Raw genomic sequence first — 9,530 nt, forward strand, 5'->3', positions numbered from 1 at the left:
AGTTTCATCCGGGGCAAGTCCATACTTCGTGAGAAAGTAGCATGAAAGTTGAAAAAAATCCCTATGGCACCGTGTGAGGTTGTTTGAGCGCAAGATAACTCTAGAACGGATGTGCCGATTCCAACATTTAGCCTTAGTAATATTTTGTTCAAACATAGTTTAAGTTCGAAGATAAGCCATATCGGTCCACTCCTTCAGGTACCTCTACCACAAAAATTCAAAAATGTTCGGAAAAATTGTTCGTACGATAACTCTTGAAGGGAGTGGCCGAATTGGCCCATACTTTACACATCCTAATATATCTTCCTGGTATAGATCAGGTTCAAATATTGTCTATATTTGTCTACTCCATCCGGTACCTCCCACACAAAATTTCGGATAAGTTCACTTTAAGACCTGATCTCGAATCACTTTTATTTTTGTTGAAGCAACTTGCATTCGCTGCCTCAATTACGATGGTAAAAGTTTTTTTCAGGGGCAAGTCCATACTTCTTGAGAAAACAGCCCCAAGGGTGTAAAACCCCATAGGCACAATATAGAGTGGCTGGAGATCCACTTCTATAATGGTCAATGTCGATCCATTCATTTTAGTATCTCCTCCGCAAAACTTTTGATCTTTAATCCTAATCAACATTTTCGTCAGTTCAAACACCCAAAATTTTTGAAACCCCCGTTTTTTTGGGGAAAAAATTGTTTCAATATACACAGGCTGAGGGTATATCTCTGTTGGCAAAGCCGACTGATACTTTTTTACTTGTTGGTATATAGATTAAGCAAAAATTCCCCAGTACGAGTCTGTTCGCGAGATTAGACTTTGATAGACTCCTAATAATAGGGCAAAATTAAATAAATGAATAAAATGACATCCCAGCAAAAAGTTTCCCTCCAAAGAGGCATTTAAATTATATGTACAATCGATCGGGAAGTGCATCAAATTATGCGTTTTCACTCATGATTTTTACAAGAGCGTGACTACTGAAAGATGCACTCCATTGCACTGCATTTCAACTGACGCTTTGGCACTGCATTTTAACTGACCCTTTGGCATTGCATTTTAACCTTTGGAGTAGAATAGAATGCAGTCCAAAGCACGTGTTTTGATACAGGAATTCTGCGGAATGTTTGCAAGCCATTACAAAATATCCCAGAAGAAATAAAATGCATTTATTATTTGTGTAAAGCAAAAATATTAAGAACTTTATTACATTAACACAAATTATGAAAATTCTCCATTGAATTCAATCGCAACCATGCGTGTTTCCTCCGCTCTCAATTTAATCCAAGCTGAACTGTTTTTGCTTCATCTGCTAAACGGGTTTGATATTGTCTTCCCATCACCAGTTAAGATTTCGACATGTACTCCAAGAACACTCCATTGGGAAATTTTCTTATCGTGAGTTACCGCAAAAATGTTCGCAACAGTTTTATTTTATAACAATATTTTGAAATTGGTAACACGCTTATCTCTTTTTGGAAAATTTATACCGCTGCCTGTAGAGATGTACAAACTGATTTTGTACTTTTAGGGATCTCTAACAACTGCTAATAAAATGTAGCGAACGGAGTGCCTTTTTCTCGACTCCGTTTGGACTGCATCCGGATGATGTTAAATTGTGAGGAATTGGAATGCCTTTTTCACGACTCTGTTGAACTGCATCCGGATGTTGCTACAATGTGACAAGTGGCTGTCATTCTTTGGATTGCATCCAAATGCGGTTAAAATGTGAGGAATGGAGTGCATTTTTCACGACTCCGTTTGAATTGCATCAAAACATGTCGCGAAAGAACTAGTCTACATTGCACTACTTCCAATTTATTTTGCTTGGATGCTTAATCGACTCAAAATTACTTTAAACTGATTTGGTCCAAAATCACTATTCTGGTGCCTTATCATTTCGTATCAACGTTTATATTAGGGTTATGACTTTTTGATGTTTTTTCTCAAAAATGATTTCCTATAGTGAGAATGGATGAACTTTTGCCTATTAATGCCTAAAATAACATTCAATCCATTTTATTATAAAACAAGTAAGAAAAGTCTATAGTCGGACGGAGCCGACCATGGGATACCCTATACCACTGTCCCTGGACAATCGCTCTCCACGGAACTTCTTTTCAATGATTGTGAAAATTTAATTATCAAAACCACAAAGTTATGTAGCATGACAAAGACATTTTTGTAGCAGGAAAGAAAATTTACTTCACACAAACTAAAATGCATTGAAACCCACTTATGTAGTGCTGCTACTTCCGTTGTTTAACCGCTACGTTATTGAAATTTTTACCAATTTCACACAAAAGTTTCAGTCCATTTAACCGCTAAGTATTATCTGATCTTCACGTTGGTTTGTACGCTTTTTCTTTATCATAAACTCAAACTTTGTTTAAAATTTTGCGGGTTATTATTTTGACCTACAGAGCCGCTACAAAATTGGTTAAAATTTTGTTTTTGGTCCATTTCATCCCCTGAACAGTTCACTATCATCACCAAAAATCAATCATTTCTACTCCGGCCCGAAACCAATCTCCTTAAAAAATTTGTTACAATCGGTCCATAGTTGCGGCCTTAAGCTTCCCAGCAAAAATACTCATTACAAATTGGCCTACTTTCTCATTATTTTAACACGGGCATATCATAGGGAGTAAGTTCTTATTTTTTGGCACTTAAAAGTAAATAAGTAAGTACTTAAATAAGTAGTTACGACTTGAAGTAACCAGGGAGTAACTACTTATTTATCTACTTTTTAGTGGCCAAAAAATAAGTACTTACTCCCTATGACATGCCCGTGTTAAAATAATGAGAAAGTAGGCAAATTTGTAATGAGTATTTTTGCTGGGTTGTTTACAATTTTTAATGGACGGACACACATCGCTAAATCGCTTTATCTCGTCGAGATATGAATTTTGGCATACCAAATATAGGGGTCTAGGACGAATATTTCGTGGAGAGACAATATGTAGCATGGGATAAAAATGCAGTTCTCTACACAGAACCCATTATATATTAGGCAGTAGACCCGTTATCTAGCAAACACTTTATTGCAATTTACATCAGAGGAAAGGTCAGTAGTTTTTCCCATATGTAGGCTACTTTGCGAAATATATATGTCATCAAGGAATTAAAATATCGACCAAAAATAAAATTTTTATATTTTTCCTACAAAAGTAATGGTCCATTTCACCCGCTAAAGAATATCAGATCATCATTCAAAAATGTATGCATCTTTTTCGACCTATACTCTTACCGGGTGCAAAATTTCGTGACAATTGATGTATAATTGCGACTTCTAGCGAGTTTATTATTACACTACAAACAAATAACGGGATATATTAGGCTGTAACTCTGTTATCTGATCATGCACATCAATTGAAAGGTCAAGCGTTCCACTTTCAAGTATATCTCACTTGTCCGGAATGTCACTTCCAGGAATTATGATATAAGCTGTATATTAAAATTTTTCACAATTTTCACACAAAAGTTTTGGTCCATTTAACCCTCTAAATATTATCCGATCGCCATCTCAAATTGCAAGCTTCTCCTTTGTGATATACTTTTACCTTATTTAAAATTACGCGTTGATCGGACTATTATTGAGACCTACAGAGCCGCTAGAAAATTGGATAAATATTATGTTTTTGGTCCATTTCACCCGCTAAATATTTCATGGTCATCACCAATAAGAATAGGGATCTATTCTGATCTGAACCCGACCTCCATACAAAATTTCGTGACGATCGGTCCATAATTGCGGCCTGGATCGTGTTTACAATTTATAATGGACAGACGGACGGACGGACACACATCTCAAAATCGCTTTATCTCGTCGAGATATGAAGAATGGTATACCACATTGGGTGTCTCCGACGAATATTTTGCGATGTTACATGAATTTTTACCAAAACAAACTTATAATACCCTTTTCCACATTGTGGTATAGGGTATAAAAAGGTTCCGCACAAACCACATTGATTTTTTTTTTTGAAAAAATACTATGGAATGATTTTTTTTTTTTCGAAAAATTATTATGACTAAAATGGCTTTTATTTCATTTAAATAGTGAAAAAGGTCCCGCATAAACCACTTTCCATTTTTATGATATATGAAATAAAATTATATATAATATAAAGAGATATATATGTAATAATATGACGATAAAATTAGTGATAAACAAACCGTTGTCATTTTGGTTATGTCGTGTGTCCCTATACATTGTTTTCAGACAAATATCTGCTTACACTGACTTCAAAAAATTTTCAAAAGTTGTGAAAAATAAAAACTTAAAAAGTTTTTTGTGAGGAAGCTTTTATTTATCAAATCACATTATAATTCATATTTTATGTAATCTAAAGTAAAGGTAAAGACTCATCAAAATATCATACAGGGATACGAAGTTGTAAAAAGTCATAACCCTAGTTTATATATCTTCCTTATATATCCTTACATATGCATGTATAAATATCTATGAAAACCAACACTACTGACAAAAAACGTGGCATACATATCAATTTATATGACTGATGACAAAATTTTCCACTTTTTCATGAATATCAAAAAAAGGAACCAAATTGACAAATAAAATGCGAATTTGCTCACTTACCGAGAACAGATAACCAACAACAACAACGAACGTAGCCAAAAATACATACATCTGTATTCTATTTAACAATGTCCTCTGCTAAGGACTGACAATGAAACGAATGCTATGAGAATGATTAATGATAACTTTCATCGCTACATTGTTCTTTCCACGGAAGGATGATATTGAGCGGTTGACAAGGCGAAGAAACATGCATGGCATAATGATGTCAATGATGGTGACATACACCCACACAAGAAGATCTGTAAGCATAAGAGAACATGACAAAAAATCCATGGTTACTTTTGGATAGAAGAAAAAGAAAAACGTAGAATCAAAGTAAAATACAATCGAAATACTTGTTTAATAAAAATTAATTGTTAAACAATACACACTCGTACTATACAATAAAATATACTTTCGAACGTTTCTATAATGAGCGTCTCTATAACGCACAATGTTTTATAGTGAATCCTTCTATAGTCTATAACAAATCGAAAGATCTCATGGCAGATGTACAGAAAGCCACAGTTAACTCCGCACTAAAGAGGAGTGTATAGAAATTTTTAAAGTCTATCCTCGGTTCTCGTTCATACCTAATATATGCAAAGATTTGACTGACATCCCCAAAGCGGGAAACCGAACCATAAATTACCCAAAGACTATAGGTTAGGGTTAAAAAGAAGAGTGAGTAAATCGTCACATGTCCAGACGCACTTAAGCCAGAGTAGGCCCCTTGTGCACTCTAGACTAGACATGGTGCTCTTGAACCAAATTTAAATGGAAGGTGATTGCACCTGGGAAGTTTTTGCGGATTCTGAAACTACAATGTTCATAGATGAGAAAAATAGAAAAAAAAACAAAAAATCCACGGAGCGCTTTTTAAATAAATCGCGATTCAAGTTGTAATTTTCAAGGTTTTTTTTAGGTTTTCACGATTTTGCTTGAAAACCGTAAGTCATATCGAAATGGGACTAAGGAAAATGTTGTAGCTATGAAAATTCTCTATAAGATTGACTTTTATGATATCTTATACCGTTATTGATATATAGAAGTTCAAATTTGGACAATGGATTGACTGTATCGCCTCCTTATAAAACCCTGAAAAATGTGAACTTGAATCGCGATTTATTTAAAAAGCGCTACGGCGATTTTTGTTGGTTTAACAAAATGCCTTAATTGTTTCAGGTCATTTACCATTACTTGATTAAGATCCCTAAAAGCTGGGATCTGATATTTGGGAAAGCGGGACATTGGTAGAGAAAATGTTCCAACGTTCCGTCGTTTTCTCCGCATGCCCTACATATGCTGTTATCTGCACATTTAATGTTGAGCAGGTGACCGGTAAGGACACCTGTAAGCCTACTCAACTCTGCCTTTCCTAGTAATAATAGGTTTTTAGTAATTTCCTCGTTCTGGTCTCCCCATAGGATTTTAGTTGCTTTCCCTATTTATTCTCCATTCCATAGGGATATGTGGGCATTTTTTTTAACTCTGGACGAGACACATTTAGTGTTTCTAATTCCCTTCCATGTTCTGCCAGAGAATTTGATATCTCATTACCTCTATTGCCCGCATGACCTGGTACCCTTATTATATGCACCGAGCCATGCTGAGAATAGTTTTTGATCGAATTTATAGAATCCAAGATAGTTTTTGATTTTACTGTCTTAGATGTTATTAATTTGATTGCAATTTCACTGTCCGTAAATCGTGTTAACATTAAGCCACTTCAGACACTATGTAATCGGGCAGTTCTCCTAAAGACTACAGTCCAGCTAGTCTCCCGTCCTTTCTATTGAAGACAATGGAAAGTTAAGTGGATCTTGAAATTATTTTACAAGTAGACTCCACAAAGATTAGTAAATTTCAGCACTCTGTAGAAACCGCCATCCATGAGGTGGCAAGGGCACGTTGAGAAGAATATAGCCTTCAATAATGTAAAACTTGAACCCAACCATAACGCTCTCAGTAACATAGAAATTTCCTCCACCTTAGTGGAATGAATTGACCAGATGCTGAAAAGTAGGATCATCAATACGCCCAAAAAAGAGAATTCCATAAGGAAAACTGTTAGCAGAGGTACACCGCAAGGGGAGTTATCACACCTATTCTGGCATCTGTTGTGTGTTGAGGCCAACTAAAAACTAAGGTGATGGCTTATCCTGATGATGTAATAGTGATAATAAGTATTCAATTTTTAGCAACCTTATTTTACCTGCTCTGGTACAAATGTTTGGCTGGACTCATGACAATGGTCTTGGAGTGAACCAGGAGAAGACAGATCTCCTATTATACACCAGGAAGCGCACAGGTTCATAGAACTTTCACTTGAAGCTAAATATCTCGGTAAGATCCTGGTCCATCACCTGAAATGAAACAGCAATATCGAGGACTGCACTCACTCCTACAAGAACTCCACTGGCAAAAGTTGGGAACTCAGACCACGAGTGATACACTGATTGTATCTAACCGTGATTCAGACATCTTCACTAATGGTGGACTTGTCTGGTGGCAATAATGATCTGCTGTACAAACTAGAAAGTCTACAATGGGCTGCGTCAATTCAGAACATCGTATTAATCAACAGCACCTCCCAGGCTGCCTTGAACGAGATATTGGATCTCTAAGCTCTGGATATTCTGGTACAGTTCCAAGGTACGAGGACAGCTTTTAGACTCTCAGAGTCAGGAATGTGTTAATTTCATAGGTTAGCAATGCTTAGGTCTTAAACATTATTAATAGTAATTTTGAATCGGGGGACAATAATCGCACGAGTATATGTTCATCTCTTTTAGGTTTGACCCACCCTCAGCAATTATTCCATGCAGGGACTTTTGATCACGGATATGATGGCGCCGGTGTCTACTGCAAAAAGCCATTAGCTTAACGATAGCTGTAGCGTCTTTCAAACAGAGATTCTTGGTATCATGGAAAGGGCGGAGTTATTAGGGGACTTGAAACCAGTGTTATACGAGTAGACGATAGTTAGGCGGCCCTTAAGGCTCTCAAGTCGTAGACCATAAACTAACGAGCTATCCTTAATTGTAGACCGAATTATATACGAGACATCGTTAAACTTTGCTGGGTAATATAAAGGGAAACGAATTGCCAGATGAACTAGCTCTAAGTAGATCGATTTCACAATTGATTGATCTGTTAGACACTAAAAAAGATCACTATACTATATATAAAACACCTAACCTAAAACTGCACCTGGAATATAAAATATAGACTGACACAACACGAGACCTGGACATGAACGATCTGTGGAGGATTTGCCAGATGTATAGCCGCATTGATATGGCCCAACTATTTCGTTGACCATAGGCTTTAGTCGTTCGCACAATATCCCTGACACTATCTTGTAGGCAGTTGGGAAAAGACTTATGCCCCTATAGCTAGAGCATACAGTCTTATCTCCTTTCTTGTGGACAGGGCACAGGATGCTCAGTTTCCAATCGTGGAGTAGCTGATGAATACACTTTATCAGCGTGTTGCCTCCGATTTTTAACAGCTCGGCTGGTAGGCCATCGGCTCCTGCTACCTTATTCTTCAGCCGGTTTATTGCTGTTTTATCTCATATTGGTTTAGCAGTATACATTCAATACCATCTTCTGGGATTGGATAGTGGTATCTTCGCCGTCTTTGCTACTATTGGATACCAAAAGTTTGGAAGATTGTTCTTTCCATATCCTGAGCACACTATCTATATCAGTTACGAAATTACCTTACTGGTCTCTACCGGAGAATGTGCCTGTACCAAAGGCATCATTTTGATGTTTCACTCTTTGGTAGAACTTTCGAATTTCATTCTGGCTCCACTACATCTCGATTTGTTCTCACTCCCACTTTCCCATTTCTCTCTTTTTCCTGCGGAAAAGACGTGCGCTACACGTTGCTACTGATTATAGAGTAGCCTTATATGCCGCATTTTTCTCTTTGATAGCAGCACGACACTCTTGGTCATACCAAGGATTCCTTGGTACAGGTCTCCGATATCCAAGTATGGATTTTACGGCTGTTTGCATGGAGTGGTCAATATTTTGCTATTGTGCTGATATGTCATTGGGACGAGGAGGGCTTTCATTAAGCAATTGTGCTAGTTGTGAGGAATATGCTGTGGCTATCTGTTGTGTTTGCAACCTACCTATGTCCAACTTCCGCGTTGTATCTGTTCGTGCTTTATTTGCAACGTTTAGCCGCGTAGGTATCTTTGCTGCAAAAAGGTAGCGGTCCGAACCTATGTTTGCTCCTCGGAACGATCGTACTTCCAACACGCTCGATGAATGTCTTTCATCTATCACAACGTGATCAATTTGATTTCTTATTTTCTGATCTGGAGACAGCCAGATACCCTTATGGATGTCGAAATGTTGAAACCTGGTGCTGCTAACTACCATGTTTTTGCCGCTGCGAAGTATATTAGCCTCATTCCATTGTCAGATGTTTCACTGTGGAGTCTAAATTTCTCGACTGTTGGGCCAAAGATATTCTCCTTTCCAATTTTGGCATTAAAATCGCCTATAATAATTTTAATGCCATGGGCAGGACAACAGTCAAATGTTTCTTCTAAGCGATCGCAGAATATGTCTTTAGTCTGTTCGTCCTTGTTTTCGGTTGAAGCATGAACGGAAATAAAGCTTATATTGAAGAATTTTGCTTTTATCCGTATTGTAGCAATCCTTTCATTTACTAGGGTGAAGCTGGAAACCAGATGTTTCAACCTCTGACCAACTACAATTCCGCAACCAAACTCATGATTTGTGTCATGGCACACATGTTTGACCCACCCTCAGCAATTATTCCATGCAGGGACTTTTGATCACGGATATGATGGCGCCGGTGTCTACTGCAAAAAGCCATTAGCTTAACGATAGCTGTAGCGTCTTTCAAACAGAGATTCTTGGTATCATGGAAAGGGCGGAGTTATTAGGGGACTTGAAACCAGTG

At 37.3% G+C, this 9,530-nt stretch overlaps 1 long non-coding RNA gene across 1 annotated transcript in view; it reads right to left on the minus strand.

The window, feature by feature from the left end:
- Nucleotides 1–4,841, minus strand: part of LOC141401254 (uncharacterized) — a 307,733-nt gene extending 302,892 nt beyond the window's left edge. Inside the window, exon 1 of the long non-coding RNA XR_012412303.1 lies at nucleotides 4,599–4,841. This is a non-coding gene — a long non-coding RNA (uncharacterized lncRNA). The remainder of the gene's footprint in view (nucleotides 1–4,598) is intronic.
- Nucleotides 4,842–9,530: the final 4,689 nt, after the last annotated feature.

The sequence above is a fragment of the Musca autumnalis genome, unplaced genomic scaffold, assembly GCF_047663935.1.
Source record: "Musca autumnalis isolate F117 unplaced genomic scaffold, ASM4766393v1 scaffold_4, whole genome shotgun sequence".
NCBI lineage: Eukaryota > Metazoa > Arthropoda > Insecta > Diptera > Muscidae > Musca > Musca autumnalis.